This window comes from Ceratotherium simum, chromosome X (genome assembly GCF_057802395.1).
Source record: "Ceratotherium simum simum isolate JZ-2026a chromosome X, ASM5780239v1, whole genome shotgun sequence".
Classification (NCBI taxonomy): domain Eukaryota; kingdom Metazoa; phylum Chordata; class Mammalia; order Perissodactyla; family Rhinocerotidae; genus Ceratotherium; species Ceratotherium simum.
The window spans coordinates 127,115,614-127,142,275 of NC_141940.1; the positions used below are offsets into that span (position 1 = coordinate 127,115,614).

Below are 26,662 nucleotides of genomic sequence, written 5' to 3' on the forward strand. Positions count from 1 at the left end.
CTCAGAATGATTTGGGGTGTCCAGAAACCTTCACATATACCAGAGATTACATCCAGCAGGGGAAGGTGTGGGAGGGAAGGGAGATTACAGAGGAATTGTTCAGGCAGAGTAAAGAAAAAGTTTTCCCACTGAGTCAATTTGAGATAACGATCGATGCTAGCAGACTCTGAACCAAAGCAAACAGTGTTGGGCTATTTGCTGAGGACTTCAGACAGCAAATCTTACAATGAGCCATCTTATGGCCACTTTCCTGGGGATTGGTGGTCCTTTTCAGCTCATTTATGGAGCATACCCTGATCTTGTATTAGGATGCTCTGGCAACTGTCAGGTCCCACAGAATCGGCACAGACCCCAAGTAAGGCTGCGATGGACTGAATTGCTCCCCCCACCAAAAAAAAATCATAGGTTGAAACTCTAACCCCCAGCATGGCTGTGTTTGGAGATGGGACCTTCAGGGAGGTAATTAAGGTTAACTGAGGCTGGGAGGGTGGGCTCCCTGATCCCATAGGTGTGTGCCCTTATAAGAAGAAAAAGAGACATGAGACCTCCCTCTCTCTCTCTCTCCCTTTCTCTCCCTTGATGTGTGCAGACAATTCGCCTGTGAGGACACAGAGAGAAGACGGCCATCTACAAGCCAGGAAGAAAGCTCTCGCCAGGAACCAACACTGCCCACCACTTAACCTTGGACTTGCAGCCTCCTGAACTGTGAGAACATAAATTTCTGTTCTTTAAGCAGCCTAGTCTGTGGTATTCTGTTACAGCAGCCTGAGCTGCCTTATACAAAAGTCCTCACCTGCTTGCATGTTTATAAGCCAACACCAACCCTTGTGCATGTGCACCATAAGGCCTTAATAACTTTTTATTGAATTGAAAAGTTTTTTTTTAAATTTCCTTCTCCAAAGTGCATACAAACCATTTTGGGGGAAGAAAGAATACGCAAGTATAGAAAGAGTGACAAAAAACGAAACTCGAACTGGTGAGATTCAAAAGAAAATGAAAGATTAGGATCGTTCCTTGTAATGTCTGAAATGCTTGGTGTATTCACTCATTCTGGGGACATTGACGGGATAGCTGCTACGGGCAAAGAGGTGCAGTCAGTCGCATCCTTTGTCTGATTAAATTCCAGCAGTATTCTGTGAAGGAAGCATTATTACTCTGTTCTGTCTTCACCCTGGTATTTACCATAATAGGTTAAAATTCTATGTTCCACTAGCAGACATTTGGTCCTGTCCAAAATGTCCATAAGAGATGTGGTCCAGGGTAAAAACTAGACTATTGGTGGTGAACACGACACAGTCTATACAGAAGCTGAAATATAATAATGTATGCCCGAAATTCACACAATGGTATAAGCCAACATGACCTCAATAAAATATTTTTTTTTAAAAAGATATGTGGTCCATACCAAAAGGTCCTTGATATTTGGTCCTGTCCAAAACATCCATAAGACATTTGGTCCACAAGACATTTGGTCTCAAGCATCTTTTGGCATGGCCTAAATGTCTTACGGACATTACATAATGTCCATAAGCTTGCAGACGAAATGTCCTACAAGTGTATATTCACCTCTCTCTATCCTCACTGGAGACAGGGATCTCTGTGAGGACAATAACCATGTTTGTCTATACCACAGATTGCCACACTCTTTCTGGAAAGGGCCAGATGGTAAATATGGGCCGTCTCATCATGAGGGGACATGTGCCTCAGTCTACAAGGATCAAGAACTGGATGCCCCATTGATGTTTTCACTGACAGAACAAGAAAGCTTTTGCGAGTCTTCACATGACCATATGACTAATGTCTAAAAAACACAATTCTGTCTGCTACAATCAGGGCTTGTTACAGACCAAAGAGAAACCCAGCCCTTGCCTGTAGTCCTGGACAGGAGATCGATGACAGAGATAAAGAAAGAAAGGTTCAAATTTGAAGGAGCTTATAAAGCCAAGTCAACAGGATGTGGTAACTGACTGTGTTCTGAAAAAGAGAAGAAAGGCAAAGATAACCTCCGAATGAGGACCTGAGGCTTGAACAGAAATGTGTATTTTTAACAAAATATTGAGAAAGGGAACCACCAGATTGGGTGGGGAAATTGGATAGAAATGAATTTGCTTTTGATTATTTTTACTCTATAAAATCAATTTTAGACTCTGAAGGTTGACAAGGAAGTAATAAAAATTAAGGAAGTCTTTCAAGGACCATTTTAAAATCATAATACACTGGAAGTACATTTACTTACTCTAATATTCAAGACTTTCATGTGTCACCAAGATCAGACAACGGTATGCCTTATTTTGGTTATTACTTGAATTTTCGGTTATTTTATTAACATATGAAAATGTATACTTGTAAAATTAACAATAAATTTCTTCCATTTTAAAAAGACAAGATATTTTTAGAATAGCTTTGCATGATGAAGTCTAGTCGACTTCTTGCCTAGAGAAAGATCAAAGTCGACACACTTGACCAATGTCCAGTCATATGCGGGATATATTGCTTAGTAAAATAGAGAAAGAGAAAAAAAATAGCTGCTTCTCAACCTATTCTATGGCCAATTATAATTCTGAAGTTATTTTCTCCGTGGACATTTCTCATCTGTTCCTGTTCTGAAATTCCGCACTTACATCATGTCAAAATCGCTCATAAACTCTCACCACATATTGTAAATAAATCAGTTGATAGAATTACGGGAATTACGTTGATGTACTTAGCTATATTTCACTCATTTTCTCTGCGGTGTATTACTCTGCTGTCTGCATACCGCAAGGTCTATTTACACATTTTTTCCCTCTCAGTGACCATCTGGATCGCTTCCCATCTCTTGCACCTACAGACACGGGTGCCGTGAACATTTTCATAGATGGTTCCTAGTACACTTTTGTAGGCATTTTCTCAGGGTAAGTAATCAGTGGAATTGCTGAGTCGTACGCATATCCTCATCTTTACCAAGTAAAGCCACAGGATTTTTCCAAGTAGCTATAGCAATTTCCGCGTCTACAATTTCCATGTCTCCACATCTGTGGTCAGCTTCGCTATTGTGTGATAGAAATTGTGGTTTTAATTTTATATCCCTGATTACTACTGGGTGACCCACCTCCATTTGTTTATTTGTAACTTAGATTTCTTCTTTGAAATGCCTGTTTGCGTCTTTTACCCATTTTTCTGCGATTGTGCTGTCTTTTCAAGTTGATGGGTAGGAGTTCTTTATGTATTATGAATATTAATCCTCTGTTGATTATTTACAGTAAATCTCTTCTCTCAGTCCACAGCTTGTCTTTTCACTCTTTCATTGGAGTCTTCAGGAAGAGAAGTTCTTAATTTTCATGGAGTAGAATGCATCAGTCTTTTCCTTCAGGGTTTCTGCCTGTTGTCTCTCAGTTAAAAAATCCTGTTCTACAAAAAAACAAACAACCAGATCAAAAAATGGGCAGCGGAAATGAACAGACATTTTTCCAAGGAAGATATACAGATGGTCAATAGGCACATGAAAAGATGTTCAACATCACTAATCATCAGGGAAATGCAAATCAAAACAACACTAAGATGTCACTTTACACCTGTTAGAATGGTTATAATCACCAAGACAGAAAATGTTGGAGAGGCTGTGGAGAAAAGGGAACCCTCATTTATTCCTGGTGGGAATGCAAACTGGTGCAGCCTCTATGGAAAACAGTTTGGAGATTTGTCAAAAAATTAATAATAGAAATACCTTATGATCCAGCTATCCCACTTAGGGGTATTTATCCAAAGAACTTGAAATCAACAATCCAAAGAGTGTTATGCACACCTATGTTCATTGCAGCATTATTCACTATAGCCCAGAAGTGGAAGCAACCCAAGTGTCCATCAACAGATGATTGGATAAAGAAGATGTGGTATATATATGCAATGGAATACTACTCAGCCACATAAAAAAGACAAAATCATCCCATTTGCAACAACATGGATGGAGCTGGAGGGTATTATGTTAAGTGAAATAAGCCAGTCAGAGAAGGACAAACACTGTATGATTTCACACATATGTGGAATATAAACTAACACACGGACAGAGAGAACAATTTGGTGGTTACCAGGGGGAAGAGAATAGGGGGGTAGGCACAAGGGCTGAAGGGGTGCATTTATATGGTGACTGACAAATAATAATATACAACTGGAATCTCACGATGTTATAAACTATTACGACATCAATTAAAAAAAAACTGATATTAAATAAAATGAGAAGGAAAAAACCTGTTCTTCCACCAGCTCATAAATATATTTGCTTGTATTTTCTTCTAAAAAGTTTAAGGTTTTGCCTTTCAAACCTGACTGCTTAACCTTGACAGCTTTGATTTTGCAGTATGGTTTGGTCCATATGGATAACCAGTTGTCCCAGCCCCAGATTGAACAGGTCATCATTTTCCCATTGAGCTGTCACACACTAACATGCCTTGGATTGACTATTTTCAATCCCAACACCCATGCTACACCTCATTCATACTATAGCTTCTTTAAAGTAAACTTGATATCTGCGGGATCAATTCCACCTTATTTTTCTCTCTCAAATTTATTTTAGCGATATTGGCTATCTGCATATAAATTTTAAATTAAGTCAGATTGTCAGTCTCCTTGAAAAAAAATATTGTGGGGCTATGATTGAAATGAGAGAGAGAAAGAGAAAGAGAGGGAGAGACACCTTCCGCATCTTTATGCCACAGCATTTTTCAAACTTTGAATATGATATTTCTTGAATGATATCCTTCAGATGTGTCTGTCAACAGGACATTAAAGTTGGGTAATTTTCTTCATTAATTCTTCATTTCTTTTGGTAGAACAATCCCAAACACTTTACTTTTTATTGTTATTATAAGTGGTTTATTTTTTATTATATTATTAAATATTCTTGTGCTGGTGTGTTGAAATGAAATTGACTTTGCTTAACGATTTTTTAAGTGGCAATTTGCTAAACTCATTAATTCTATGATTTATCTAGAAGTTTTTCTGGGGGGATATGTTTTTATATATATATATATATATATAATATCATCTGCAAATAATATGATTATCTTTTTTTTCAATTCTTGTACTTTTTTTCTTTTTCTGATCTGATCATACTGGCTAAAACCTCCAGGACGATGTGAGATAGAAATAACGATAACAGTTATCCTTGAATTGTTCCTGATTTTAAGGAGACTGCTTTCAAAATTTCACTATTTAGTATGATGTGCAATAAGTTCTTTTGTAGAAGGCATTCATGAGATTAAGGAAGGTTTGATTTATTCCTAGCTTGTTAAATCATGAATGGATGCTCAATTTTACCAGTTATTTTCTGTATCAACTGATAGAAGTGCTTGTTTTTATATTTTGTTCTCTCCTTTAAGCTGTTAATATTTAATGTACAATCACAGATTAATGTTGAACTTTGCCTTCCCATTATAAACCAAACTCTTTTAATGGCTTACTTAATTTGTTTTTCTAATACTTTGCTTTGAAATTTGCAATTTTACTCAAAAAAGTGAGATGGACCTGTAATTTTCTTTCCCATGCTTTCTTTATTGGCTTTTGGTATAAAAATATTGGCGGCCTCATAAAATACTTTGGAGATTTTTTTTCCTATTATCTGGAGTAGTTTAGGTAATACTGAAATTTTCAGCTATTTAATGAAACCACCTGGGCCTAGCATATTCTTGGTGAGCAGCTTTTAAGCTATTGATTCAATGTATTAACTTTCTATAATACTTTTCAGGTCTTACACGTGTACTTGAGTCAGTGTTGGTAAAGTAATGACACCATTGTGTCCAAGTTTTTATAGGTACCAGGACAAAGTTATTCATAATATTACCTTATTTTCTTTATAAACACTGCTGCATCTGAAGTTGTATCACCTCTGTATTCGTAGCATCATTCATTGGCAAATTCTTTTTTCTTTTTATTTTCAATCTTACCAGAATCTTTTTGATTCTACTGCTTTTATTTTATTTAGTGTATTTTAATTTTATTAGAAATTAAAATTTTATTTAAAATAAAATTAATATGCGAAAGATAAAATTGAAAATAAAACTAATTTTACTAAAGTAAAAATTTAATTTAAAATAAAATTAATGTGTTAAAAGTAAAATTGAAAATAAAACTAATTTTAGTCACATTAAATTTTTTAAAATAAATTTAATAATTTTAAAATTATTTTTTATGAATTTAAAAAAATTGCAAATTTTAAATAAATTTAACTTAAAAAAAAACTAATTTTACTAAAATTAAATTATTTTAAAATAAATTCAACAATTCTTAAATTACTTTCTTATAAATTTAATAAAATTGCTAATTTTAAATTTAATTTAATTTAAAATAAAACTAATTTTATTAAAATTTTTTAAATGCTTCTAATTTTGGCTACATTGATCCTCTCTATTTCATTTTTATCTAATGTAGTAAACTCTGTTGGTTTTCATTTCTTTCCTTCCACTTTTCTGTGTGTACTCTGTTCCTCTTTTTCTGACTTTGGTTGGACGCTCAGCTCATTATCTGTGCCATTTCTCCCTTTCCGGCACAAACCACGTGCGCTTCTTAATGGAACCTCTCATGACAAATCAGCTGCATCGCACAGCTTCTAAACTGTGGATGTGCGTCCCCAGTAGTCAAAAATGGAGCTTGCAAATATTTTCTTGGGACACCAAGATTGTCTGTGTAAACATAACAGCGTGTTGGGTATAAGGATAAACAGTTGCCCCAAGTGAAGGCCACTCTGTTCTACCTTCTCCGCCGTGACTTTGGAAAGAACGGACACTTTGTCACTCTTAGGAAAACATCCACGCATGGGAGCTCGAAGCAGGGACAAGACGCCCTCAGTCCCTTAAGGGAGATGCCTATTATTTGATGAGGAAAGAAGCAGGCAGATGGATCTCCGTGCCTTCAGCCTGTGCCAAAACTGTCTGTAACCACATGGCTAGGGGACCCGAAATAGCACAAACAAGACCCACGGGGGAAAGCAGTCCAAGGAGAATTAGCCCTCATGCTGGTATTTTTGCACACGGATTAAATGACTCATGGAAGATGCTTCCTCTGGGTGGAGGAGAGGAGTGCATGATCTGTGCTGCCTCTGAAGAGGGAGCAGCTGGGGCAGAGGGTGATGGGCAAGGGGCCTCCAGAGAGCACGGAAGGACAGCTGGACCCGCCTCTTCCAAAGCTCCGTTGCGTCTTTTGGAGTGATGCTGCGGGAAGGAGGGTTCTCAGGTTGAGAGCACCCATGGTTTGCCTTCCCCGCAGGAGGAAGGGGGAGGATGAACTGGCCTGGCTGAGTATCATCTGTGCGTACTGACCCTGTCTTTCCTTAAAATGTTGACTCGTGGCTCATCATGCACTTATTTTATTTATTTATTTTTTTGCACTCATTTTGATTTTTTTTAAACATTGCATTAAAAAAGTATGGCTGGGGCCATGGCAATGGCGTCTGAGTGGTATTGGACCATATACAACTGTGCCAGGAATCAGATATTCTTTTAGCTGAGAAACAAACCCATGCCTTGTATTTTTCACGGCTCTTGAGTCCAGCTCTGTGCCCATAGTTGGCACTCAGTCAATACTGGTTGAAGTCATGTTAATCCTGATATCACATTGACAAATACTTATCCATGCATGGTTAATGTTGTATCATATATATCTCACTCTGTGGTTTCTTTGCAGGAATTTTTTTAAGCTGCTTGTACTTTTTGGTTTACTTAAAACGAAACTGTCTGTAAAATTCAATGAACTGGCCACACGGAAGCTATAAAATGTTCTGATCTGCCAGAAGAGAGTTTAATTTCAATGAGAACAAAAAATATAAATAAAAGCTTAATATCGTTTTCTTCTGTAAAATAGTATGGATCGTCCTTATTGAGTTTCCAACACTTTTATTTAGGTGGGTTCAATTGTGCCTCCCACCCCCAAAAAAGATAGGCTGACGTCCTAACCCCGGTACCACAGAATGGGACCTTATTTGGATATAGGGTCTTGGCAGATGTAATAAGCTAAGAGGAGGTCCTACTGAGTGGAGCAGGGTGGCCCTAGTTCAATATGACTGGTGTCCTCATAAGAAGACACAGAGATTCAGAGAGAAAACTACGGGATGATGGAGGCAGAGATTGGAGCGATGCAGTCACAGAGGAAGGAATGCCAAGGATTGCTGGAAGCCACCAGAGGCTAGGAATAGACAAGGAAGGATCCCCCCTCCCTAGAACATTCAGAAAGAGCATGGCCTTCTCCACACCTTGATTTTGGACTTCTAGCCTCCAGAACTGTGACAGAATATATTGCTATTCTTTTAAGCCACCCAGTTGGTGTTACTTTGTTACTGTAGCTCTAGGAAACGTACACATAGAAAGACAAAGACACAAAAGCTCACATAGTGTGTGACTCCATTGATGTGAAATGTCCAGGATAGGCAAATCCACATGAGTGGTCACCAGAGGCTGCCAGGAGGGTGAACGGAGAGTGACTGACTGCTTGATGGGTACGGGGTCTCCTTTAGGGGTGACGAAATGTTCTGGAACTAGATAGAGGTGGTGGTTGCACAACATCGTGAATGTGCCAAATGCCACTGACTTGTATACTTCATAATGGTTAAAACAGTGCCAGAAAAAGTCGTAGGTACTCTCAGACTCTCTCTCCATCTCTCCCTCTCCCCCATTCCCCAAGTGTAACAGCCAAATACATCTCCAGATGTTCCCAAGGGGGCAAAGTCATCCCCCAGTTGAGAACCACTGGTCTAAAATCTAGTAACAAAGAAAAGGTCAACTCCTCTCTCAACGCCTGTGCTCATCCATCATTCCGCCTCATCCATCATTTCACACAGCTGCAAACGGATCAAGTTACAACTGCTCGATTCTTTTTCTGTCATTTATTCTTTAGCCACTGCCTGAGCACTAATTCTTTCAAGCTACAACGTTCACGCATAAATCTAGTCTCTGCAATAAAGCTGTTAAAAATAAAAACTTTCAGAGCCTTTTTTTTCCCCTAAGGGACATCTACTTGTTCTAGTAAACAATAAATAAATTAAAATAATAAAGCATAAAATAAAAATAATGAATTCATATGGTTTCCCATCTCCCTTCTCAGTTATGTTTTTATTTCGACTGGCACCTTCTGGAAGATTCTGAAACCCCAGCAGATGCCCCCAAAGAAGGTCATTTCAGAGACAGCACACCTCAGCCCTATTCAAGCCCCACAACACCATGAGCCATTTGACTGGCAAGTTTGGCTCACCTGCTTTCTGTTTATTGCAGTAATTCATACATTAATAATAACTAAATTTTGAGAATTCGTTGACAAAATGCATTCACGTATATTGTTTAAATATCAAGACATTTCTGTGAAAGATGTCTCATTCCTAATGTTTCTGATGAGGAAACACTTTTAACAGTTGAGCTGGTGTCTTCCCCTCTCTTCAAGATGTTACCACCCAACGCGGGGCCTTCTGCTCGCTGTAAGACATGCCGATAGTCAAGAGGCAAGGTGGTAGGAGAAAAAGGACTTTTTATTACAGCTTGCTAGCAAGAGGGAAGATGGCCGATTCATGTCCAAAAGAACCATCTTAAGGGGGCAAAAAATCTTATAGCAGTTATATAGGCCATTGGGTTATTGGGGAGGGTGTTAGGAATGTTGATCTTCTGGTATTACAGACTGGGAGTTGCCACACCAGATCTTTCAGTTTTCACTGATGATGGCTATCAGCATAGACTCTCTGTTCGGGGGTCATCACATTCCTAAGGAACTCAAAAGAACAAAGTTATCATCTTATCGCAGCTGGGAGGTACATGCACAAGCAAGGGTTGTAAAATCTACAGAGCAGTTAGATCTCCTGGAGGGTGCACATCCAGCTGGGTTAGTTAGTCAGAGGTCATCCAAAGTTACAGTAGGGCTTCTTTTCTACAGTATGGCTTCCCTCATGTCAACCTTGTCTGGAGCACGTATCAAAGACACATATGCAATGGAAAGAGAACACCTCATCGAACCATATTCAAGGCTCCTCTTGGAGACTTAAATGCATGCTCGCATAAAAAAAGAAAATTTTATTTAATAATGGGTACCTAAACTAAAAAACAAACAAAAAAAAAAACACTTTTTTTTTGCAAACCACTGTAAGAACACTGACATTACTTTGCTAATGAGTGGAAACAGCACACATTCCTTTCCTAGCAAAGAATGTGCTCCCATTAGCTGGAAAACTTCTGATTATATAGTAATTAGGCTTGTAATGGCACTTTTATTATGCATTGGATTAGATGGTTAGCATAATTATAGCAACCAATTAAATCTTTATTAAAGCCATGTAATTGCTTGGCAGGGCTGGGTGACACAGAACAGAGCTGATTCTCTGGAAGATCTAGATGCTAAATAAATCCTTCCCCCGTCCATCGGAAGTTCATCTCACACATGGTCCTCTCAAAATAAAGGAAGTGCAGAAACAGCAAAACGCAGCTCAGAGGAGAATTTCCCCAAAAAACACAAAACAGGGAAAAACCAAACTGGCAGATGGAAGAGAGTTTTGTGGGAGAATTTTTAATGTGTGGTTGGTTGGAAATAGGCAAACTGTCAACGTTTCAGAGGTATGACTTGATCCGAGGCTGTTTGAAGAAACTATCCATATATTTTATTCTTTTATGGAAAGGGAACCTTCCAGGTAGACTTCATGTTTCCTTGTTAGGAAGTACACCGAAAAGAGTGGATGTGGTCGGCAGAATTCTAACGTGGTCCCTGTGATGGGTTGAACAGTGGTCCCCAAAATGTATGTCCACCCTGAACATGCGAATGAGACTTTATTAGGAGACAGGGTCTTTGCAGATGTGATTAAGTGAAGGATGGAGATGAGGGCGTCCTGCATGAGGGTGGCCCTAAATCCAATGACAGTGTCCTCATCAGAGAGAGAAGAGGAGAGACACAGACACAGAGGAGAAGCCACGTGGAGACGGAGGCAGAGATGGGAGGGAGGCGGCCACCAGCCCAGGGACGCCTGGAGCCCCAGAAGCTGGAAGAGGCAGGAAGGACCCTCCCCTGGAGCCTCCGGAGGGAGTGCAGCTCTGTGACACCTTGATCTCAGACCTCTAGTCTCCACAACTGGGAATGGGTAAATTCGTATTATTTTAAGCCTCCCAGTTTGTCGTCATTTGTTATGGTGGCCCTAGCAAACTAATGCAAAAGCATCCTTGGTCTCTACCCACTTGATGCCAGTAGTCCCATCTCCTTAACTTTGACAATCAAAAATGTCTCGAGACATTGTCAAGTTTCCCCCAAAGAGCAGAATCACCCCTGATTGAGGATCCCTGCTCTAAGCCTACAGTAGTCTGGTTTTGAGTCCAGCAGAAATGAGCTCTAACTTTTCTCCCATCAGGCAGAAACCTCTGAGTCTCACCAGGCTTGACAGGGTCCCATGCTCTCCCGCGAACCGAGCCCAGACGAATGCATGGGACGCTGCACTAGCCCACGCCTCAGGCTTGTCAAAAATACGAGGTATAAACTGCAAGAGAAGCAAAAAGTTTATACGGGGGTCTCAAGAATTGCAATTTGTGGGGGCTGGCTCCATGGCGTAGCAGTTAAGTTTGTGCACTCTGCTGCTGGCAGCCTGGGTTCGGATCCCGGGTGCGCACCGATGCACCGTTTGTCAGACCATGCTGTGGTGGTGTACCATATAAAGTGGAGGAAGATGAGCACAGATGTTAGCCCAGGGCAGGTCTTTCTCAGCAAAAAAAGAGGAGGATTGTCCTAAGAAAAAAGAACAAAGCAGGAGGCATCACAATCCCTGACTTCAAAACATACTACAAAGCAATAGTAATCAAAACAGCATGGTACTGGTACAAAAACAGGCACACAGATCAATGGAACAGAATTGAAAGCCCAGAAATAAAACCACACATATCCGGACAGCTAATTTTCGACAAAGGTGCTAAGAACATGCAATGGAGAAAGGAAAGTCTCTTCAATAAATGGTGTTGGGAAAACTGGACAGCCACATGCAAAAGAATGAAAGTGGACCATGTGCTATCACCATTCACAAAAATTAACTCAAAATGGATCAAAGACCTGAAGGTGAGACCTGAAACTATAAAACTCATAGAAGAAAATATAGGCAACACAGTCTTTGACATTGGTTTTAAAGGAATCTTTTCGGATGACATGCCTAACCAAACTAGGGAAACTAAAGAAAAAATAAACAAGTGGGACTTTATCAGATTAAAGAGCTTTTATAAGACAAATGAAACCAGAATCAAGATGAACAGACAACCAACCAGCTGGGAGAGAATATTTGCAAAATATACATCTGACAAGGGGTTGATCTCCACAATATATAAAGAACACACACAACTGAACAACAAAAAAAAACAAACAACCCGATCAAAAAATGGGCAGAGGAAATGAAGAGACACTTCTCCAAGGAAGATATACAGATGGTCAATAGGCACATGAAAAGATGCTCAACATCACTAATCATCAGGGAAATGCAAATCAAAACAACACTAAGATACCACCTCACGCCCGTTAGAATGGCTATAATCACCAAGACAAAGAACAACAAGTGTTGGAGAGGATGTGGAGAAACAGGAACCCTCATACACAGCTGGTGGGAATGCAAACTGGTGCAGCCTCTATGACAAACGGTATGGAGATTCCTCAAAGAATTAAAAATAGAGATGCCCTATGATCCAACCAGCCCACTACTGGGAATCTATCCAACGAACCTGAAATCAACAATCCAAAGAGGCATATGCACCCCTATGTTCATTGCAGCATTATTCACCATAGCCAAGAAGTGGAAGCAACCTAAGTGTCCCTTGACTGATGATTGGATTAAGAAATTGTGGTATATATATACAATGGAATACTACTCAGCCATAAAAAAAGACAAAATCGTCCCATTTGCAACAACATGGATGGGCCTGGAGCGTATTATGTTAAGTGAAATAAGCCAGAAAGAGAAAGACAAACACTGTATGATCTCACTCATATGTGGAATATAAAGCAACTCATGGACAGAGAAAACTGGACTGTGGTTACCAGGGGCAGTGGGGGTGGGGGGTGGGCACAAGGGGTGAAGGGAGTCATATATATGGTGATGGACAAACAAAAATGTACAACCTAAAATTTCACAATGTTAGAAACCATTAAAACAATCAATTAAAAAAAAAAAAAAAAGAGGAGGATTGGCATGGATGTTAGCTCAGGGCTGATCTTCCTTACCAAAAAAAAAAAGAATTGCAATTTGGGAGACACAGATTCAAGTAGAAACCCAAATAGTGTCCCGATTCTGGAAAGGGGCTCAGAGGTTTTATGGGAAAAAGAGAGGAAGATGAAGTAAGTTGTATTAAAGAATCAGAGATGAGTTAAGGCTGGGTTTGTACTTTGTAGACTGGCTTGTGATTCGGTCATCAGACAAAAAGCTAGACTTGGGCTTCATTGAATGGTTAGCCATTCAGTCATCAGCAAAGTCTAGTTCCATCATTCCTTACAAATAGGATATTCTCATTTTACTGACTTCTGGGAATGTTGGCAGTTTGGTCCACTTTGGAAGACAAAGAAAACAAGATGTGCAGGTCAATTCCTCCGAAATGGCTGCTCTGGGTCTGCTGTAATATGGCTCCACTCATGTCCTCTTTTACAGCGCCCAGCCCATGTCCATCATTGGGGGTGGGCTCCTGTGGCTCCCAGACTGGCATGTATTTTGCCCATCATATATCCAACTTTAGGTTGCTGCTCCTGAAGAAGGGCACCATCCTCTCAAGGATTCAGGTGGTAAGCCTTGGGGGTCTCCGTGAAGAAGAAACCCTACCATCTCCTTCCTTCTATAGGAGCACCCTCAGCTCTCAGCCTTGACTGTGCATTGGAATCTCCTGGATGACTTGTTCAACACAGCCCTGCTCCCACCGTTTCCCATTCACCATGTCTGGGAGGGACCCAAGAATCTGCATTTTGAACAAATTCCCAGTCGATGCAGTGCTGCTGGTCCGGGCCGACTTTGAGAACCATTGATGATCGGAACATGGACGTTCTGTGCTGGATTCATCACTCACGGGAACAGGAAGTCTACAAACAGAGTGTAAGACAGCTCCTTGTCATGTTAGTACCAGGTTGCCCACATATGAAGGAAGGTGATACAAGGAGAAAGACAGAAATGCAGAGAGCTAGGTCCAGACGATAGAAGGGGAGAGAGAGAGGCACATCGAGAAGCAATGATCTGATTCCTCACACATCCAGAGACACCCTTGGCCTCGTCGCATCTGAGTTGACCTAGAGTCTAAAATTCCCCACCGCACCCACAACCATCTCCGTGGGATCCCCAGTTTCCCAGAAAACGAGCATCCAGCAAGGACATTGGATTCCAGATCTCACTTAGCTTTCTGAATCTCATCCTCTTGTGGAAAACTAGGTCCGGGTCACCCTCTCATTCTCATCTTCTTCTTGTCTCCCATGTAGTTTGTCTCTTCTGTCCGTAGCAACCCACGCATGAAGGCACCCCCAGCTGCCCTCCCTACCTTCTGCACCTCTAACTTTCCCAAGTAATTTCACCTCGAGAAGCCGCTGCCCCCAGTTCTAAAAACCAGAGTATCAGCTTTTGCACTAATAAACTATATTATTGGCCTGAGGCTGCCATGACAACGTTATCACAGACTGGGTGGCTTACACAATAGAAATTGTCTCACAGTTCTGGAGACCAGAAGTCTGAAATCAAGGTATTGGTAGGGTTGGTTCCTTCTAAAAGCTCTGGGACAGAATCTGTTCCTTGCCTCTCCCTCAGCTTCTGGTGGTTGTCAGCAATCCTTGGCATTCCTTGGTTTGTAGGTGCAGCATCCTGATCTCCTCCATCTTCACATGGGCTTCTCCCCATCTGTGCATGTGTCCGACATGCCTCTTTTAATAAAGACACTAGTCCCATTGCATTAGGGCCCACTCTAATGACCTCATCTTAACTAATTACATCTGCAATGAACCTGTTGCCAAATAAGGTGCATTCTGAGATTCTGGAGGTTAGGACTCCAACATATGAACTTGGAGGTGGAGAAGGCACAGTCCAGCCCATAACATAAACCTTGACAAAGAAAGCCTTGACACCAAAATAAAGAGCACGACCCATGAGCAAACCAATTTCCAGAAGCTCTTTCCATGGTGAAATAGTCCCAAACCTAAACCCAGAGGAACTCAATAGATCACCTAATTTGGCGGTTTCTTAGCTTCTGTGTGTATGAGAATAGCCCGGGGAGCTTGTTAAACACAGCAGCCTGGGCCCCACCCCAGATCTGTGGAATTTGAACCTCCTGAGGTGTGGCTGTTTTTAACAAGATCCCAGGTGTTTTCCTGTAGCAGGAACATTAGGAAGCACCTCGATACCCACAGCCCTTGGTGGTGAGCTCACTGTTGTAAGCACGCCCGACAGAGGTGACCCTGACCACAAGCAGGAACCGTACTAATTGCATGTATGATCCGTAACTGGAGATTCCCGGGCCATTGCATCAGGCACAGCATATAATAAGAAGCATCGACTCCAACAGCTTCTTACTCAGGCCAACAGGTTTAATTAGGGGCTGCTTTGCAGGCAAGAAACAAATATTGGATCAGTATGTGTGCAAAATAAAGCCAAAAGAGTTAAACGTTAGAATTAAAAGTTGCACAGGCTTAAAAACTCCCCATCTGCAGGACATAGCGTTATAACCTGTTTTGTTTGTGTAATTGTGGTTTGGAATTTGGAAAGACTGGTCTCAACACGACCCACACCTTTCACCTGGTCTGAGGTCGACAAGTTGTCCGAACATCAGTTTCCCTACTTGTCAGTAATATGAGAATAACAGTCCCTGCTTAGAGGGCCGTTGAGCTCACGAAAGCACAAAACTCCTTTAAAGCATTGGCTCTTTCCCCAATGCACCCTGCATGCCTTCTCTGTCTAAGTGAATCCCTGGAGTTGTGAATTCTGAGAGAGTAACTGATTTCGAATCACTGTCTAAAGGATGCTGAGTGTGGCATCCAGCAAAGCAGGATGAAGCCCGGATCATTTCCAAGGAGCAGCCTTGGTACTCAGGCCCATCATCTCTTTCCTCTAATCACGAGGAAAGGCAAAATCACCATGATGGATGTACTTATGCAGAAATAGAAACACAAGCGTATTGAAAGTCTGCCCAGTGGCCGGCGTCTAGATTTCCGCATTGCATTTTGGTGAGGCATCAGCAATAGCTTCTTCCCAACAGCACTGCACCCACACCTGGAACCATCTTCCCCTTGGGAGGGTCGTGCCAAAACCACCCGTGGCCACAGAACAGGTAAGAACACATTTGACTTAAAGTCAAGCTCTCTTCTTGGTGCTGATGCCCCGACCTTTTTCTCTACTCCCTTTGCTTAATTTCTCTTGTACCTTTCTACCCCATCTCTCATTACTGGCCAAGTCTAAACCTGGGCATTGGGCATGCTCTGCCTCATCTATTGCACGTCTGCCTTCCCGACTTCTCCATCTCTCAGTCATGGAGAACTCTACACCTGCTTTTTATTGTTCCTCCCCTGACACACAACCCAGCACAAAAGGAAAGGAACCAGGCATTTTTTAAAAATGTCCCTACGAACACCACCTCTCCCAGATGAGAGAAATGAGTGCGATACCTAAGAAAGCCGTGGCCCAAAGCTGGCAAAATCCCCAGTTGCCACCAAGACATGTTTTTATCCGCCTCATTTCTTGACACATTCTTCTTCGAATTCTACCAGGAACAGACCCTCTCAGGTCATAGAAAACAGAAGATTCCTATTCTGTCAAAATCCTTGTGATACAGCCATTCCACTCCTACCTATAAACCCAAGAGAAACGAAAACATACATCAACACAAAAACTTGTCCACACATGTTCATAGCAGCACTTTGCTTAACAGCCAAAAGGTGGAAACAACCCGAGTGTCCATCAACAGAAGTATGGATAAACAGAATGTAATCTTTCCAGGCAATGGAATAGCATTTGGCTTTGAAAAGGAATAAAGTTCTGATACGCGCTACAAGATGGATGAAGCTTGAAAACATTATGCTCAATGAAAGAAGCCAGACACAAAATACCCAATATTATGGAAGTCAATTAATATGAAAGTCCAGAATAGGAGCATCTATAGAGATATAAAGTAGATTATCAGTTGCTTAGGGCTTTGACAGATTAGGAGATTATAGCTAAAGGGTATGGGGTTTCTTTTCGAGGCAATGAAAATGTTCTAGAGTTGACTGTGGTGATGATTGCACGTATCTGTGACTATATTAAAAACCATTAGATTGCACACTCTAGGTGAATTGTGTGTATGCAAATATTATCTTGATAAAGCTGTTTTTTAAGAAAGCTTTAAAAAAGCTAAAACTATAAATAAATAAAAGCATGAGATAAGCTTCCTGCATAGAACATAAATGTGCCTTTCATGACATTTCCAATATGACTGCTTCCCACCATTCATCCACTCCTTCATGGAATTAATCCTCCATTAATTTTTATTTTGATTTGATAAATAGTTACTGAGTACTCCTAGGTGGGAAGCGGAGACTGCATAATTGTTCTCAATTCTTGACTCCCTTCCTATTATGGAATCACATGTCTCTACCTTCTGCCGCAGGACTTTGCAGGATCTCTCACAAAAATAGGCATAGCAGATATGTCTGCCCCATTATATTGGGTTTGAATTAATGACCCAGGCCGATGGAACATTAACAATGATGACACAACGTGGGTCATAAATGTGGCTGCCTCCCTTGGCTTGTCCTCTTTGCTCGACTTATCCGCCACTGGCAGAGCGTGACCCAAGTGCCTGCTGCCCCTCAGCCTGGGCTGCAGCATGAAGACACATGAACCCAATCAGAAGTTTGGAATCTAACCCAGCAGAACGCAAGTGAGCCCAGCTAAGATCAGAGTTCATGATTTTCACATAGTTTGCATATATATTGTCCTAATTTCACTCTTAGAGCAATTATTCACAACTGGCCTCATTTTGCCCCCAGGGACAATTGTCCATGTCTGGAGAGAGTTTAGTTGTCACATCTTGGGGAAGGAACTCCTGGCATCTGGTGGCTGGAGACCAGGATGCTGCTCCACACCCTACAGTGCACAGGACGCCCCACCACAGAGACTCATCTAGTCCCAAATGTCCCTAGTGATGAGGATAGAAGACAGTGATTTCACACGCAGTGAGATTCGTGTAATTCGTGGGGAAATGAACCATCTGCAATTTCCTTGTGCTCACTTCTCTTGGCTAAGTGCTGTATTTAAGATCTTCTTGTCCAGAGATAAAACGTTTGTGTAATTTTCTCTATCACTCGCCAGAGAACAAAGACAACATTGGAATTATAAAATGCCTTTCTGACAGAGCATACAAAATTGCTTAAAATTTTAATTCTTAAGCATGTACAATTTACACTTTTTTTTTTGCTTGATTTGTTTGAAAAAATTTATTCCACTCAAATATCCAAAATATGTTTTAGGAAATGCATTTGGGTCTGCAAATATGGTTTTATAATATGGAATAGTGAGTCCAGAGCAAATCTTGCCAGTGTATTTCTCTATGAAAAAATAAATGATCATACCGCTTAGTGGAATCACAGAATGTTTAAGAAAAGGTTGAATGAAGACTGCAGTCCCCACAGTCTCAGGAAAATTGAGAGGATGAAGACTAAACTCTGGGTTAAAATTACAATATGTTTTCATCCTATCTTCTTAAATCAAGGAAGGAGTATTAATTTTAGCTGCTAATTCTATACTTACATTACCGTTCACCTCACTTACCCTTGTCCTAATAAAAGTCAACTGAAATAGTACAGACTTTAATTATATATTGTTTTACAATTTAAAAGTACTTTATAGAAATTATCAACATAATAACCATCTTTCATTGCTGAACTTGTAAGCCTTGTTCTTCTTCCTTTTAAAAACATGTTTCAACAAAATGCTGAATGTATTGTAGGCAGAAATGTTGCTTTGTTTGTAGAACTTGGAGGTGGTTTTCCAGCTTGTTTTATGTCTGTGTGTTGCAAGGACCTCTGAGTCAATAGAAGAAAGATGAATGACATACACGAGCCTAAGTTTCCCCATCTGAATCACTCTGAGATAAGCAATAACATGAGTAACAGTAAACACTGCTGACATAAACCTTCTCAATGCCCAGGAACTGGACAGACTCTCCCAGTGAAGTCTCCTTATACAGACAAGATCAGAACTCCTGGGATGAACATTTCTTTTGCTCTCACTGAAGTCCTGATTGCTCAATTTAAAAAAACGCACAAGCAAAAGAATATTGATGTGTCTATGGATGCAGTAGGAATAATCAGCTCAAAAAATTTAAATGTTAAGCGTACAATTTCAGCATCACGGTCTCAATATTTTAAAGAGTAATCATTATCTCGCTTCAACCTAATTTTAAGCTGTGCATTTATACAAAGTAATTTCACCACGGAGGCAAAATTTACTTGGAGAGAATTGTTACATTGGAAAGAGGACTTTTGAGGTTTTGCAACTGCAGAAAAGCTGCAATGGGTGATGCCTTCTCAAAGACGTGTTCTTAGTTTCTGCATTAGTCCGACAACGTTTTAAAGAATTATTGAAATGAGCTTGAGAGGGCTTCAGAGGTACTAAATCTAGTGTTTCTCTAACTTCTCTAAGAACGCCTTGTAAATTCAAGTAATTCCCATATACATAATGCTGTTATCATGCTACTGAAACAGGTGCAAATAAAAATAGGATTTAAAAAAAAAAAACCCACAATGCCTTATGCTTATAAAGATCTTACAACTTAAAAATATACAAATGTGGGTCGGCCCAGTGGTGTGGTGGTTAAGCTCACGCATTCCGGTTCAGCGGCCCGGGGTTCTCAGGTTTGGATCGCGAGCACGGACGTGCACACCACTTATCAAGCCATGCTGTGGTGGTGTCCCATAGAAAGTAGAGGAAGATTGGCACAGATGTTTGCCCAGGGCCAATCTTCCTCACAAAAAAGAGGAGGACTGGCAACAGATGTTAGCTCAGGCCTAATCTTCCTCACCAAAACAAAAAAACAAAACAAATAAAACAGACATGACACAATTTTTTTTTGTCACTGTGATTTCTCCATTAGAATTCTTGGTCTACTATTTTCTATACAAATATAGCCTCAGCATCCCTGAATGGAGTTTCTTTCATGAGGTAACAAGACAGACTTGAGACTTTCACAAATCATGTAGGTTTGAGGCCCCTGCCACACACTTTTATGATAAATTGCTTCGTTGCATATCGTTGTCGTAACACCCATGATAAAAACCCATAATAATCTTTCAATCTGTTATTGACAGATTCCTGGACACTTGCTAACTTTGTAAGATTATTATTTCTTTTAAGATTAAATGGAGACAAATCGATACCAGAGGTGTTTTCTTTAAATGGAAATTGTAGCCAAATTCAAAAAGACAAATTGGGACCTCTCTATCTATCTATGAATGTATGTCTAATATATAATTTCTTTCTTTCTATGTATCTATCTATCCTATCTATCTATCCATCTATCTATCTATCTCTCTATCCATCTATCACCTGTCTATCAATCATCTATCATCTATCTATTTATTTATCTATCTCTCTATCAATCATCTATCTATTTATCTACCTATTATCTATGTTTCATCTATCTATCTACCTATTATCTATCTATCTACCTATTATCTATCTATCTATCTATCTATCTATTCATCATCTATCTATCCATCTATCTGTTATCTATCTATCTTTCTGTATATCCATCATCTGTCTATCCAAACACATATATACACACCCACAAATAACAATTATATCTATGATTAGTGTTGCATATAAATTATACATTGTGCTGACAGTGATTCTCAACCAGGGACAATGGCCACCCTCAGGCGACATTTGAAAATGCTGAGAGACAGTTTTAGCTGTCACAACTGAGAATGGAGGATGCTACTGGTATCCAGAAGGTAGAGCCCAGGGATGCTGGTCAACATCCTACAGTGCACAGGTCAGCCCCCTAGAGCAAAGAATTATCTGGCCCAACATGTCACTATTGCCAAGGTTGAGAAACCTAAAAAACATTCAGCAAGTTGCATTCAACGCCCACACCAGGGAAGGGTACCCACGAGGGAGGATCAGAAGACAAATGCTGTAGAAGGATCTGATGAGTGTCCATCTTACCTGGGGCTGCCGTGGTCAGACACCTTCCAGTGCCTTGTAAGACTGTCTCTCAAAGTCATTCTTTGGTCCTCTATATCCAGTGAAATGCCATATTCATGGAGTTGAACATACTCTACATGAGAAACAGAATAGAAAGTCCCTACACAATTTTTAATGAGGTTTCCTATAAATGATGTGTTTTCTTTTAGAGTGTTTTTTAATGCACAAAAACAAAAAACCTCTCCTGAAACCCTAAACTCAAGGCATGCCTTGTTTACACATCAAGATTTAGCAAAACATTCAGATGGCTTTTGAGTGCAATCTAAAGCAGGAAGTGTTCGGGGTGGGGTTGGGTGTTGGTGGCAAAATTGCTTTGAGAAGTCAGGAGGGTGATATTAAGAAAAGTGAACCAGATCAAGACTCTCCTTGCTTCACTAGTATGTGACAACTGATTGAATGCATTTCAGAGTAGAGTCAGAGTACTTCACATAAATTAGTTCTCATCTTTCCACGGGCCCCTGAAAAACAGGCATCTTAAAGATGGTGCAGCTGACTGTATTTTCCAGAGATGACCTCTGTCATACCATATGTTCTTATCTTGCCACTCCTCCATTAAGAGGTGGAGTGTAAATTCCTTCCCCTTCAATTTGAGTTGGATTTACCATGTCCCATATGTCTTATTTTGCTGGGGTGCCCAAAACAAACACCACAGTCTGGGTAGCTTACACAACAGACATTTATTTCTCACAGTTCTGGAGGCTGGACATCCGAGATCTAGGTGTGGGCAGGGCTGGTTCCTGGTTCCTCCTGAGCCCTCTCTCCTTGGCCTGTAGACACCGTCTTCTCCCAGTGTCCTCACGTGGTCGTCCCTCTGTGCGTGTCTGTGTCCTCATCTCCTCTTCTCGTAAGGACCCCAGTCCTATTGGATTGGAACACACCCTAATGATCACATTTAACTTTAATCACCTCTTTAAAGACCCATCTCCAAATACAGCCACATCCTGAGGTCCTAGGAGTCAGGACTTCAACATGCGAATTTTGAAGGAACACATTTCAGTCCATAACACCACAGAACGTGATGGAAGTGACACTTCCAAGACTAGGTTAGCGAAGACTACGCAGCTTCCTCCTGTTTCTCTTGGAATGTTCCCCTGTGGAAACCAGCCGCCATGCTGGATGGAAGCCCAAGCCACATGGAGGTGGTCCAGTTGACAGTCCTAGATAAGCCCAGTCATCAAGTCATCCCATTTCAGCTCTCGATTTGGTGACTTCTGCATTTTCATTGCAAAATAGGACCCAATCCATTTAAACATGAGACCGACCTCATTGTAGTTCATGAAAATCATTAAGTAAACCTGAGAGTGGGTGGGAGGACAGAGGACAGAACTTGTACTATTTCATTCCTATTGATTATGGGGGGAAGAATTCCAGTTTACTTCTGAAATAACTGCATTCAGCTCTTTCCCAGATTTGATTTTTCGGCAGCCTTTATTTTAATTTTCACGAGCTGGCATTGCACCTGGCGGTAACCAGCAGTAAAGGGGCAGGAGTGAGCATGTGTTGGGAGGAACAGTTCCCTCTGGCCCCAAAAAGCTGTGGTCTGGAGGCTCTGCCCACAACATCACAGCTTACACCACAGGAACTCAGAAGAACAAACACCCCACTGTGTAACCACAAAATACTGCAGCCACCTAACAACCTCAACTCAGAAAATAATAACACGCCCCTCTTTACAAAAACATTGGTAACCAGTAGGAGGATTCTCTTTGTGCAGCTGTGTCTGGATCCTACTGCTGCTTGCAGACACAATTTTAGGAAGAACTTTGAGAGCAAGAAAATTGGTAGCAATCACTGCAAGGGGAGGTCAGAGTTTTGAAGCTGACAGCCTGTGACAGGTGCATGCCTTTTCTTGAGTGGGCTGGATTCTGGAACACTCCTACAACAGCAGCCTGGGATGTGACATCTGACATCTTGGCATGTCCCCAGCCCAACCTCCTCATTTTGCAGAAAAGAAAGCATGCCACCAAGTTGCTAACGGTACAACAGATATTTTTAGAGTGTTGACTGCATGCCAAAGATTTATCCCCTGCCCTTGGAGTGACAAATGGATGTGTCTACAGAAACAGATATGGCCTACAGCAATATCACGGTTATAATCCCGAAGAATGGATGAGGCTTCAAGCTGGTTGAGAGAAGCCAGCAGGAGTGGAATTTAGTCACTCTTGTTGTCCCAAGAATGTAATCAACAGCCATATTGCTCTCCAGCTGATGTCACGGAGAGCAGTTATATTCACAGTAGTGATGATGGTCTCATCAGATAAGGAAATTTGGTTTCTTCAAGAGGTGCTAGATATCTGAAGTCTACATCATGAACATATATACAGATATATATCTATACCAAAATCTTGGAGGCTGTCATGCAAATATTCCCATCATATGAGTCTCAGAGAGAAGATACACTTGGAGTGAGAAAACCAGCTAGACCTCAGCAAGAATTTGTGAAAAGACATCTATTGCTCAGCAAGGACTCCGAGTGTTGGGGAAAGGTGGGTTTTCAATTCATCTCCACAGTTCTACACATATATCAACTCTTTGTGAAGCAAAGATGGTGGTGGTGATGCCATACTATGGTCTGAGTTTGGACCCTACAGGTCAAGGGGCGCCTTAATTTTTCTTACCGAAGGAAAGAGGGAAGGAGATGGAACACAGCAGTCTCAAGCCATGGAAGGATGCACTTCAAGTAAATAAATTCTGCAGGAAAAATAGAATGAGTGAGCGAGGCAGCAAAGTTAAAATTGTGTTCAAAGCTGGGCACTGAAAGCAGACGCCCAGAGTCAACCTACAAATCCATCCATAACTTTCTAGCTCTGTAACCTTGGGAAAGTTAGTTGTCTCTGGTAAATTTTACCACCTGTTAAAAATAAAATAAACAATGAGGATAACAGTAGACGCTATCAACGTACCTGTTATAATGGGAGTTGTAGTGTGTTGAATTGTGTCCCCCAAAAAGACATATCCAAATCTTGACCCCTGGAACCTGGGAATGAGACCTTGTTTGGAAATAGGGTCTTTGCAGATGCGATTAAGTGAAGAATCTTGAGATGACGTCATCTTGGATTAGGGTGACCCTAAATCCAATGACAGTGTCCCTCTAAGAGGCAGAAGAGGAGAGAGGCAGACACAGAGGAGAAGCCATGTGGGGATGGAGACAGAGATGGGAGGGAGGCGGCCACCAGCCAAGGGATGCCTGGAGCCCCAGAAGCTGGAAGAGGCAGGAAGGACCCTCCCCTGGAAGCTCCGGAGGGAGCTCCACTCTGCCTACATCTTGATCTCAGACATCTAGTCCCCAGGACTGGGAGAGCACAAATTTCTCTTGTCTTAAGCCACTCAGTCTCCAGTACTTTGTAATAGCAGCCTTAAGAAACTAATATGCCAGAGAACATGAATTAGCATCTACAGATAGTTGAACAATTTTCTGTGCTTTTATTTATTGAAACAGTATATTTGCCACAAGGTTCATTCTTCCTTCCTTTTCTGACCTAGAATATAGCCATAATTGGTGTTATAGCAAAATAATTTTAAAATCAGCTTTCTCTATGTGATTTTTAATGTTCTAATATGTTTTTGTTGTTCAGTTTTCTTCAAAACATTGATTAAGGGATATATATATATTTCAAACCATAGTAATCACTGATACAAGGTTTGTTATTTTTTTAAATGCATTAACTGATTCTTTCTACAAAGTGATTTCATATAATTGAAGTGTATACACAAGTCAAGATGTCACTCATTTATTGCTATCTTCATCTCCTCCAAGGAGAGGACACATTACTAATAAGTTCAAGGTTGGGAGGCCAGTGGGTGGCAACGGTTAAGATCCTAGATTCATAGACCTCAATCAGCACTCGAGAGGCCTTTAGACTGCTGAAAGTTGCTGACTTTCGTGTGCCTGTAGGTTTGTGTCTGATTTTACCCAGAAGAGGGTCAATATATTTCATCAAATTCTCACAGGGATGTAAAACAAGACAAGCTGATGTACAGGTTTCTTGGGGGCTGCTGTAACAAATTACCCCAAACTGGGTGGCTTAAGACAACAGAAACTTATACTCTCACAGTCCTGGAGGCCAGAAGTCGGAGATCAAGGTGTGGGCAGAGTTAGTTCCTTCTGGAGGCTCTGAGGGAGAAACCCCAGTTTCTGGTGGTTACCAGCAATCCTGGTTGTTCCTGGGCTTGTAGATGCCTCACTCCAATCTCTACCTCCTTCTTCACAATGCTCTCTCCTTTCTATTTCCATTTTTGTTTCATATAAAGACACTCATCACCAGATTTGGGGCCCACCTGGTTAATCCAGGATGATCTCATTTGGAGATCCTTAATTACATCTGCAAAAACCTTTTTTCCAAACAAGGTCCCATTCACAGGTCCCAGGTAGGCACATCTTTTTTGAGGGGTGTCACCATTCAACCCAGTACATGGTCTATTAAAGACAAGATCAAACCTCATGTCTGTTGACTTTGTAACAACATGATGGAATCTCAACATTTTGGCTAAGGATTGCTGAATCCTCTACCAGGAATTTAGATTTAGCCAAACGCCTTCAGATTTCTCAATGATGACATATTAGGAATTTTAGATCCCTGATAAGCATTTTCAAATGGTACAATTTAGATCCAAACTCCCCAACTGAAATGGCTTCCTGGTCTGCCATTAAAATGCCCCTCTCCCCACTACGGAAGGCTAGGTCCGTTGACAAATCAATCTTCCCCCAGACCCTGCAGTTCAGTTGCTTCAGCGCTCCTTTGTGAATCTTTTGGAAATCTGAAACTCTTCACTTTCTCCGGACAAGCCCACAGACACCCCTCACTTTTAATAGCCAAAACTCTACCAGGCAATGTTGAGAAGCTTCAGTTCCATGTATCTCTATTTGGCAGATGAAATTCATTCATGAACTTGTCTTTAGTTCTGTACTCCTCAGGGATTTCACACCACAGAACGTTGCTATCCCACGAAGGTCTTTTTCTCACGTGCTGACTCAAGCTTATCTGTAAAGCTTGCTTCATCTTTCTTCTCGCCTGAGATAACAGCAACTAATTCAGCAAAATCCACAACAAAAGATAACAAAAACTCTCATTTCATACAAAGTGCCACTGATTATCACGTAAACACATTGTTGTGTTGGTGCTGGTGGTGGTCCCAGATAAACGCGATGTAGGCATGAAGGAGACTTCCTGTGTCTGTTTTATCCATGATATGTCACGTCTACAAATCCGTGAGTTACTGATGGCATTCTTGGTTTCTCCAGAGATGTGGAATCTCTGTGCCCTTTCAAGGTCTAGGATGGGGTGTTATAGGGCACATTTTGGATACTTCCAGTATTGTCTGTCTTTCCTCAGGACTGTATCCATATTGTCTAAGACTGTTCTCAATTGCACTTCTTGTGCTATGTGGACAAGTTGCTCACAGACACCGATTGCCTAACTGTTGGATGGCTACACCTTGTGCAACTTTCCCACAAATGAAACAAAACAAAAACTCTGTAGCCTTTCCCACTTTTGT

General features: G+C 41.0%; 1 long non-coding RNA gene across 1 annotated transcript; it reads right to left on the minus strand.

The window, feature by feature from the left end:
* Positions 1–926: 926 nt before the first annotated feature.
* Positions 927–23,949, minus strand: LOC147912035 (uncharacterized). The gene is made up of 4 exons (XR_015550674.1): positions 23,785–23,949; positions 21,855–22,025; positions 21,128–21,239; positions 927–3,390 (listed from the first exon to the last, which is right to left on the minus strand). It is a non-coding gene; the product is annotated as an uncharacterized LOC147912035 (long non-coding RNA).
* Positions 23,950–26,662: the final 2,713 nt, after the last annotated feature.